The sequence below is a fragment of the Rhagoletis pomonella genome, unplaced genomic scaffold, assembly GCF_013731165.1.
Source record: "Rhagoletis pomonella isolate Grant_MI unplaced genomic scaffold, Rhpom_1.0 Rhpom_scaffold_00004, whole genome shotgun sequence".
NCBI classification, from domain to species: Eukaryota; Metazoa; Arthropoda; class Insecta; order Diptera; family Tephritidae; genus Rhagoletis; species Rhagoletis pomonella.
In genome coordinates, this window is record NW_023458558.1 from 31843218 (window position 1) to 31851631 (window position 8414).

Below are 8414 nucleotides of genomic sequence, written 5' to 3' on the forward strand. Positions count from 1 at the left end.
TTTTTTTTTTTTTTTTTTTTTTTTAATGTTTGATTTAAAGATGAAAGAGAAAGAAAGGATTTTTAGCACAATTAATTAAATGCATTGTATTATGAATATTGGTCGCTACTGAAGTCGTATCTTTGAAGTAACAACAGAATAACTTCCCGTTTAAAAGTGATTTCTTCCTATTATTTTATTTTCAGTTAAACCAATTTAGGCAAGTACATCTCCTTACAGTTCCCGTATTTTTTTTTTTAATTAGTGGTTGTTAATTAACAGTTATCAAGCAATTCATATTTGTGGTACCATCTACTGCGTGGCTCGTGTGGTTCCCTATTCAAGTATTTTCGTAAAACTGTATGCATACATGCAAATGTACATACGTACATACATACATACTTGCTTACCAGTACATGTATCCCAAAATATTCCTTGGCGTTTGTACCAAAATGATGACAGTACCGGTGACGTTTTTAGCCATTACCTTTTGTTACCAGCCATTTCGTACCTAGCTTTGTTTGCATTGAAGGCAATCCTTCCTACAAAATTGCCTCAATGGTCTGAGGAGCTTTTTGACTACATACCGACCGTATCGAAGACAGGCATGAAAAACGCCAACTGAGAGTGGCTCAGAGTCACAATACGCGTTGTGTTTTAGTAATAATGCGCCGATCACAACAATTTATGTACATATGCATGTACATATGTATATTTTTTTGTATATACATACATTAGGGCGGAGTAATTAGTTCCGGGCAAAATTTTGTTAATGAAAAATTAATTTAGTTCAAAAAAATTTATAACACACTGATTTTGCTTTTAAAATTTTTTTCTAAATTAAATTACTCCGCCCTAATTATTATTATTATTATTATTCGACTTGATGACGCACGCCAATATTTATTCCTTTGTATCTATTCCGATGTCCCTATTTCTTTTTCTTTATCCTTAGTTTCTTATGACTTTCTTTTACATACATATGTGCATACAGTGGTCGAAAAAGTTATAGCCGCACCACATATTGACAAGTTTTAACATATCATTTTCCTAAAAAAACGTAATCGTGGTAGAAAGCTCAATAACAATATTAAAATAAATATTTTGCACTAAGTTTGACACGTTACGCCGGGACAAGATTTTTCAACCTGTAATTTTCTACTCAACATGGTGATGCTTTAACGCGGTTATTGTGTGTAGGTCATTAGCAAGCATTATTGCATGCAACTCTGTAAGAGGAATATAGCTAAAAATTACTATTAATTTTTAAGATTTTTTTTTTGTGGAGGGTGTTGCGAATTTTCCTCCATATAACGCATGAACAAAACTGGCTTTTATATGGAAGAAAATGCACAACACCCTCCACAAAAAAAAAAAAACTAAAAAATCAATGGAAATTTTTGGCGACTTGAAACTTCCACTTATTATACTAGAATTGAATGGGCTAGAAAGCCCCATACTCAAAACATTTCTAGGAAATAGCAAAATTTTGATGAACATATTTTTTTTTATTTAATTAGTTTTTATGAACTTCGTGCAAGCTTTGAAACTTTTATTTATGTGGTATCTGATACAAATCGACCCATATTTTAAATGAAATTTTTTAACAATAAATAAATAAAAAGAAGTTGCCAACAGCATCATTTTAAATTTTGTTGCTACTGTTTTGACCGCAACTGTATCTCTTACTTTGTTTTTATCGTTTAGCCAATAAAAGTTATTTGCGACAATAAAAGTTATTTGCGACGAATAAAATATAAGTATCTCTAAACATTTTAGCAATCTTGTTTACAAAAATATTTCACCGGTGCGTTCGTATAATGGCGACCACAAATATGTTAATATACCTGATTCGTAAGTACAAACGTATACCTATACTATGTCCAATATACAATATGGACCTCCATATATAGTACTTTATGTGCCTACAAGTTAATTTAAATTTAACTGAACTACAAAGTTGTACTGAAGACTAGCGTGCTGAAATGGGCTTGGCAATAAACCCACTGAAAGGAAGTCAACTTGACTAGACCAACTTTGGCAGGGACAGAAATTGAGTTATCAGAATAGGCGTAGTATCTAGGGGTAAATCTGGACAAAGGCTCAAATTGAACTCACATCTCTCGAATGTAACGAACAAGGCTACAAGGGCATTTTATGGCTGTCAGAGACTTTATGGTAAGACCTGGGGAATATCACCCAAACTAACGTAATGGTCTTTCAATACGTTAGTAAAACCGGTTGTTACATATGTATGTATGTGGCGCTGAAAAAGAGGTCTGCTGGAGTGCCCTACGGCTACCCAATATTATCTGCAAGAAAACCGCAGTTCTTCGCGGCTGCGGTTCTCAGGTCATTTCTGGATGATCGAAGAAGAACGGCGGGAGTACTGGAGCTGGGGTACCTGCACCAAGATTCCAGAAAAGTCTGCCAACGGGTACATCTAAAGCATACCCTGCATAACTACTTAAGAGCTGTGAAGAATCTCATATTACTGTCCACTAAGGAAAACTAAAGGGAATGAGACAATCAAAGAGATACATAACTACTTACAAGAGAAACTCCTTAACTTAGAACTTTTACTGCTTGCTTCACAGGACACTGCAAGCTAAGTTACCATTTGAATTAAATGGTGCTTTCTGTAGAGAGACTGCAGGTTTTGTGTGCAGGTGTAGGAAACACCAGAGCATATTCTATACGACTGCCCATGTATCATCAATAGCAGACTTTTAGTACACGTTGGGGAACGGGGAACTCCATTCTAGGGACACGAATTTCGATACGATACGATACCATATCGATATTTTTGGCATTCGATTCCGATATTTTCTACTCGACAGTTTTAAAACGATATTTTTTGGAATCGAGTACCAGAACCCTAGTATCGTATCGAATGTCATAAACTCACATTACAAGGATAATGTTATTAACAATTCTTCCCGATATAAATTGGGCTTTATAGAGCAGAAATTTGTAATATAGTTAGGATTACATGTGGTGGAATATGACCACGCACGCGACCTCGGTGTTTAAGTCGAACACATCAATCTCTACGTGCTGTTACACAATATGTTAGTGTTTGACCGAGATTCTCTCCGATTTGTCGCGCACGCCTTAATGTTGTGGCACAAAAGGGGTCCCTACAGTTTGCGCACTGCTAACCATTACACCACAGCGGCCTATATACCAGACCTATGTTTGGATAAAGTTTTTGGATTTTGGTATCGATATTTGGAATATCGAGTATTTTTATTCCGATATTAATGGGTACCCGATATTTTTGAAGCGATACTTTAAATGAGTACCTTATCGATACTTTCTGTTCGATATCGTGTCCCTACTCCATTCTAAATTTGTAACATAGCACCTTCCACAGTGCTTAACTTCTTAAATATCCTAAGATTGGGATGATTACAATTAGGCACATTAGATCTTCTTAGGTCTAACAAATTTTTTGTTGGTTTTGATAGGAAGAAAAATTTGTGCGTGGCAACACTGATCTCTACTTCGTGCTTTTGAGAAATTAACGCCAAAGCATTTCCTTTTTACTTTTCACCCGCATTGTGAGCGTGTTCTACTGTTGGGTGTTTTACTGTTATTGCGTTTTACTTTTCTGCACGCACATCCTTTTCGGCTGGCAGCGCAGTTAACGTCAAAGCTTAATTGGCGCTGCGCTGTTAATACTACAGCCGATACCGGCACGAAAGGAGCACGACTGCTTTTAGATTTCTCTGCCTTGTCTTCAGCGACTCTTTTTCGTAAAAATTTTAAGTAATATAGCAATGTACCTAGGTACATATGTACACACATACATATACATATGTATTGTACATACTACATATTCCCACATATATTCCCATACATATGTAAATACATAGCATATTCTCTGTACACACATACATACACGCACACATATTTTGGTTTTGCTCATATTTTTACGAGGTTTCAAGGTCTAACTTGCTAACCGGCGCCCGTAATATTATAGGTATGTATTCACCAAATTGTGAATACCCGTATTATGTCATGATTTACTAGTTGTCCAAATGTCTGTATTTGATTTTGACTTTGCTTTAAAAATAAGTATGTAATATTTTTGGCATTTTTCAAGCCGAAAGCCACGCCTAAGACTAAACATTTTTCATATGTATGTAAGTACATATGTATGTAAGAAACGTAATTTCTTTTGCATACACAAACACTCGAATATCAATCAATCGCTTTTATCACCGCTCTCCACCCACGCAATACAGCTTTTCCCTCCGTCCACCCGCCCTTTCATTTCTACATACACGAGAGCGCTATCACCGGCTTTCAGCTGCGGCGTTGCGACGTTGCTATTCATTTTTGCTTTATTTCCGCTCTACTAGTATAAAGTCGTACATACATTTCTATATACAGTACATATGTATGGATGTGTAAATTCTTTTCTATTGCCTTTCTTTGCTTTATTTTGCATTTCATATTTGCAACATTTCCTATTAAATATCTATGTAGATATGTTCCTTGGTACTTTACTGCATATTTTGTTTGTTTGTCCCTTCTGTTGTAATTTTTGTTTGTCAATTTTGTTGTCATTTTTGTTTGTCATTTTTGTTTGTCACTTTTGTTGTATTTTTGTTTTTTTTTTTGTTATTGCAGTTGTACATAGCGCTTATATGTATGTATATGTACAATAAATTGAACAGTGAACCGAACTGCGTTGCTGCAACTTGTGCAGCGGCAGCAAATTTAGCTGCGCGTCTACAAGTACATATATACATACATATCGTGTTCGCAAGTTACTTTCTGTTTCTCTTTTCGCACTTTGTGCACATATGTATGTACATACATTTTGCTTACCTAACTTTGTGGTGCCATCGACATTTTAGTTTATTTACACAAATTTGGACAATTTATTTTTTTTTTGGTTATACAAAAACAAATCACTAATTTGTTTTTGGCAAACTCACTTCAAAACAGCGACAGTGGAAAATAATTGTTCGTCATTGAAGCTATTCTCTGTCCCTGGTTGTGGCTTTGTCGGAGTCGCCGCTTAACGTGTTTTTTCCTTATTTTTCAAACTTCACGCGGTATTTATTTATTTATTTTTGTATCTCCTTTAAAATCACGGACGAAACTATTATCTTTACATCATTTTATTAAGTAGATTTTGTTTACAAAAACATCAACTCGACTGGAATAACAACTTGGACAAAAACACTTCACCGGCCGGATGGCTTTGCCACCGCGCACACACACGTTATGTATGCTTATACCGAGTTGCCGCGCGTACACTCCGCTAAATCGTCGTTGCAACCAAACACGTTCTGAGCGATTGTAGAACTGAATGTGGAAAAAAGCTGAAGAAAGCATAAAACTTCACAGAAAAATTGAAAGCGCTCGCCGCTTCGTGCGCTCTGAATCTGTGGCGAACACGAACCTTTACTCTCTGCTCTTGCCGCTGGCGCTGCTGCAACAATTGGGTGGTGGAGCAGGGAAACACCATACACAAGGTTATGTTTCAAATATTTAGATACATACATATATAGCTATTCCATACTTGTGTTCGGGTGTAGTATTTATTTACGGATATATATATGTATATACACACATTCCCAGCTAACACAAGATATAATATTTTCCATCGTGTGATAAACCATTGACGGTGAAGTGCAATTAGGGCCGCGGAAATAACACCCATGGGCATTATTGCCTTTTCGAAAAGGAAATTAAGCCCGCGGGCTTTATTGCCTTTTGCCGGTGGGCATTATTTCCCTTTCGATATGGCAATAACGCCCGCAGGCGTTATTTCATATGTTCTAAATAAAAACTAACTAATATGATAACTTGAACTAAATATTTGTTTTCCTTTATTATACGAACAAATTGAAATTAAGAAATTTCAATGCATATATTTATGTATATATGTACATTAGACTGCATCACCAAAAAAAGTTGCGGTTTTTCTGCAGCGATTAAAAAATTTATTATATTTTAAGATGTTCACCAAAATGTTTCGGAAAAATATTAAGATTTAAGCAGCGGGACCGAGTTAAAAATTCTTCCAAAAATGGAGTTTTTTATGAAAAAAATAGTTTCACAAAAACCTTTTTGAAAAAAGTCCCCTCAGATGACAAAACAGATTAGGCTTAAAAAATCTGCATAAAAATATTTAAAAATCTTTTCAACGGAATCGTAATAATGAGATTTTTGATACTGTTTTTTTTTTACTTTTTTCGAAGATTGATTTACAAAAAACTAAAATAACTGAGCCAAAACTGTTCTGATTTAGACTTATGGGCTCTCGGTAGAAAGGTATTTTCCCACTATTTTTATTTATGTGCAAAAAAAGTCATTCGTGTCCCAATTTTTTTTTTGTCAAATATCAACACCTCTTAATTCACCTGAATGGTGTCCGTTCAACCTACCTTTCGCTTTCATCCTTTGAATGAACTTATTAGCAAAGGAATAAAAAGGGTGAGAAAATACCTTTCCAATGATATCTCACAAGTCTTATTTGGAAGAGTTTAGGTTCAGTTATGCAAGTTTTTCTTATATCAAACTTTAAACAGCATCAAAAATCTTATTATTACGATTCCGTCCAACATTTTTTTTTTATATTTTTATATAAATTTTTTAAGCTTTTTTGAGGGGATTTTTTCAAAAAACATCTTTAAGAAAATATTTTTATTCATAAAAAAAACTCTTTTTTGGAGGTATTTTCAAATCGGCCAGCTCGCTTAAATCTTAATATTTTTCTGAAATATTTTGGTGGACGTCTTAAAATATAACAGATTTTATAATTCCAACGGAAAAACAGTACGGATTAGTTTGTATGGGGAGTTATGCAGTCGAATGTACATGTGTATGAAAATTACATAATTCAAATTTTCAACAAAAAAAAGGAACATGAAAAAGTAAAAAGTTAAGTAAATACTTTTGCCGATTGTCAATTTGACGACAAATTGGACACGAAATGCTTATATTACCATTTGCCTACTATGCTCTGCAAAGCAAGCCTGTTGGCGCTCAACCGCGGTGCGCGCCAACACTGAAAAACCTAATACGGTTGACAAACGGGCTCGATTATTTGCATAAACAGCCTTTATTTGCTTTGACTCATGCATTTTCCTCTTTAGGCAGCCGAACAAATGCACAAAATTTTTGGGCATTAACTCGGATCCGGGCAGTTTTCGTTGACAAAAACCGCCAGCTGATGTCTTTTGTACAAGTAAGCAAACACGGCGCGGGAGTTCCGCGTTTCAGTAAAATAAAGCCAGAGAAAATACTACTCACGGGCTTTATTTCCTTTTTTTATGAAATAAATCAAGCGGGCGTTATTTCCTTTTCTTTCGGAAATTAAGTCCGCGGCCATTATTGCTCCTTCGTAAAGGAAGTAAAGCCCGCGGGATTTATTGCCTTTTATTGGCAGGCGCTATTTCCTCTTCGAAATGGAAATAACACCCATGGGCTTTATTTCTCTTTTTTTGTTCTCCATTTGACATAGTGTAGCACCAACTTTTATTAGATAAATTGCATTGTGCAGCTTTTCGTGCTTTTTTTTTATAAATGGTTTAAGTCTTGCTTAACAGGAAGAGTACAGAAAGTAAAAGTATGTGGAGGTTTAAGTAGGCCACTTGAAAACAATTTAGGATTTTCGCAGGGGTCTACTTGAGACCCAATATAGTTCCTAGTCTAATGGAACTCTTTTTTTTCGCTACCTAGCTTTCTTTGGTAAGGTTACCGCATTCGCTGGTAATCATGCCATTGCCTATGGTTAAATAAATTCTTTAGATTTGCTGATTGGCCTTAACCATGACGTTAATGTAAGTAGGAACATCCAGTTCAGTTATATCAATTATAACAATTTGTTCAAATTTTTCAATAGAAGTTCGCTGTATTGTACCGATCGAGTGACTACTAAAAAAATTCTGCTGGTATTACTACAAGGCTTTTAAGATATTTTTTTCGCTGCGGCTATCTATATAGCTTAATTTTATATAAATAACTATAACTTAAGGAAAAACTCGCATTGTCTTATAGTCGTACCAAATTCTCGTACTACTCATATGAATAACTTTTATACTCTTACATAAATGCAATCGCTGAATCCGAATTGCTACGAAAGTATATGCTACGTTCGTACTTATTTGGATTCAGCGATAGCATTTTCGTAGATTTCACGAAAAATCGGAATACGTTGGGGATTCGAGAAAACTAATTAATATCAAATGCGTCTCAAGTTGATATGATACCAAAAAGGTTTGCTGGGTTTGTACATACATACACATATACAAATGCATGGTCGAATCGGCAAAAAGACGCTTCACAAAATATTAATCTGTGTACATACATATGTACTTACATGTATCTATAGCGCACAGTGGCTTGGAAGTAATAAAATTTACGACCTAGAATTATATAACTACATATGTAGATGTTGTTGTTGTGGCAGC

The 8414-nt window shown here is 35.1% G+C and overlaps 1 protein-coding gene across 1 annotated transcript in view; it reads right to left on the reverse strand.

The window, feature by feature from the left end:
* LOC118737447 overlaps window positions 1-4790 on the reverse strand; it is a gene marked incomplete in the record, with an annotated part of 206049 nt that extends 201259 nt beyond the window's left edge. The window contains 1 exon segment of the mRNA XM_036467942.1: window positions 4561-4790.
* Between the last annotated feature and the right edge of the window lie 3624 nt (window positions 4791-8414).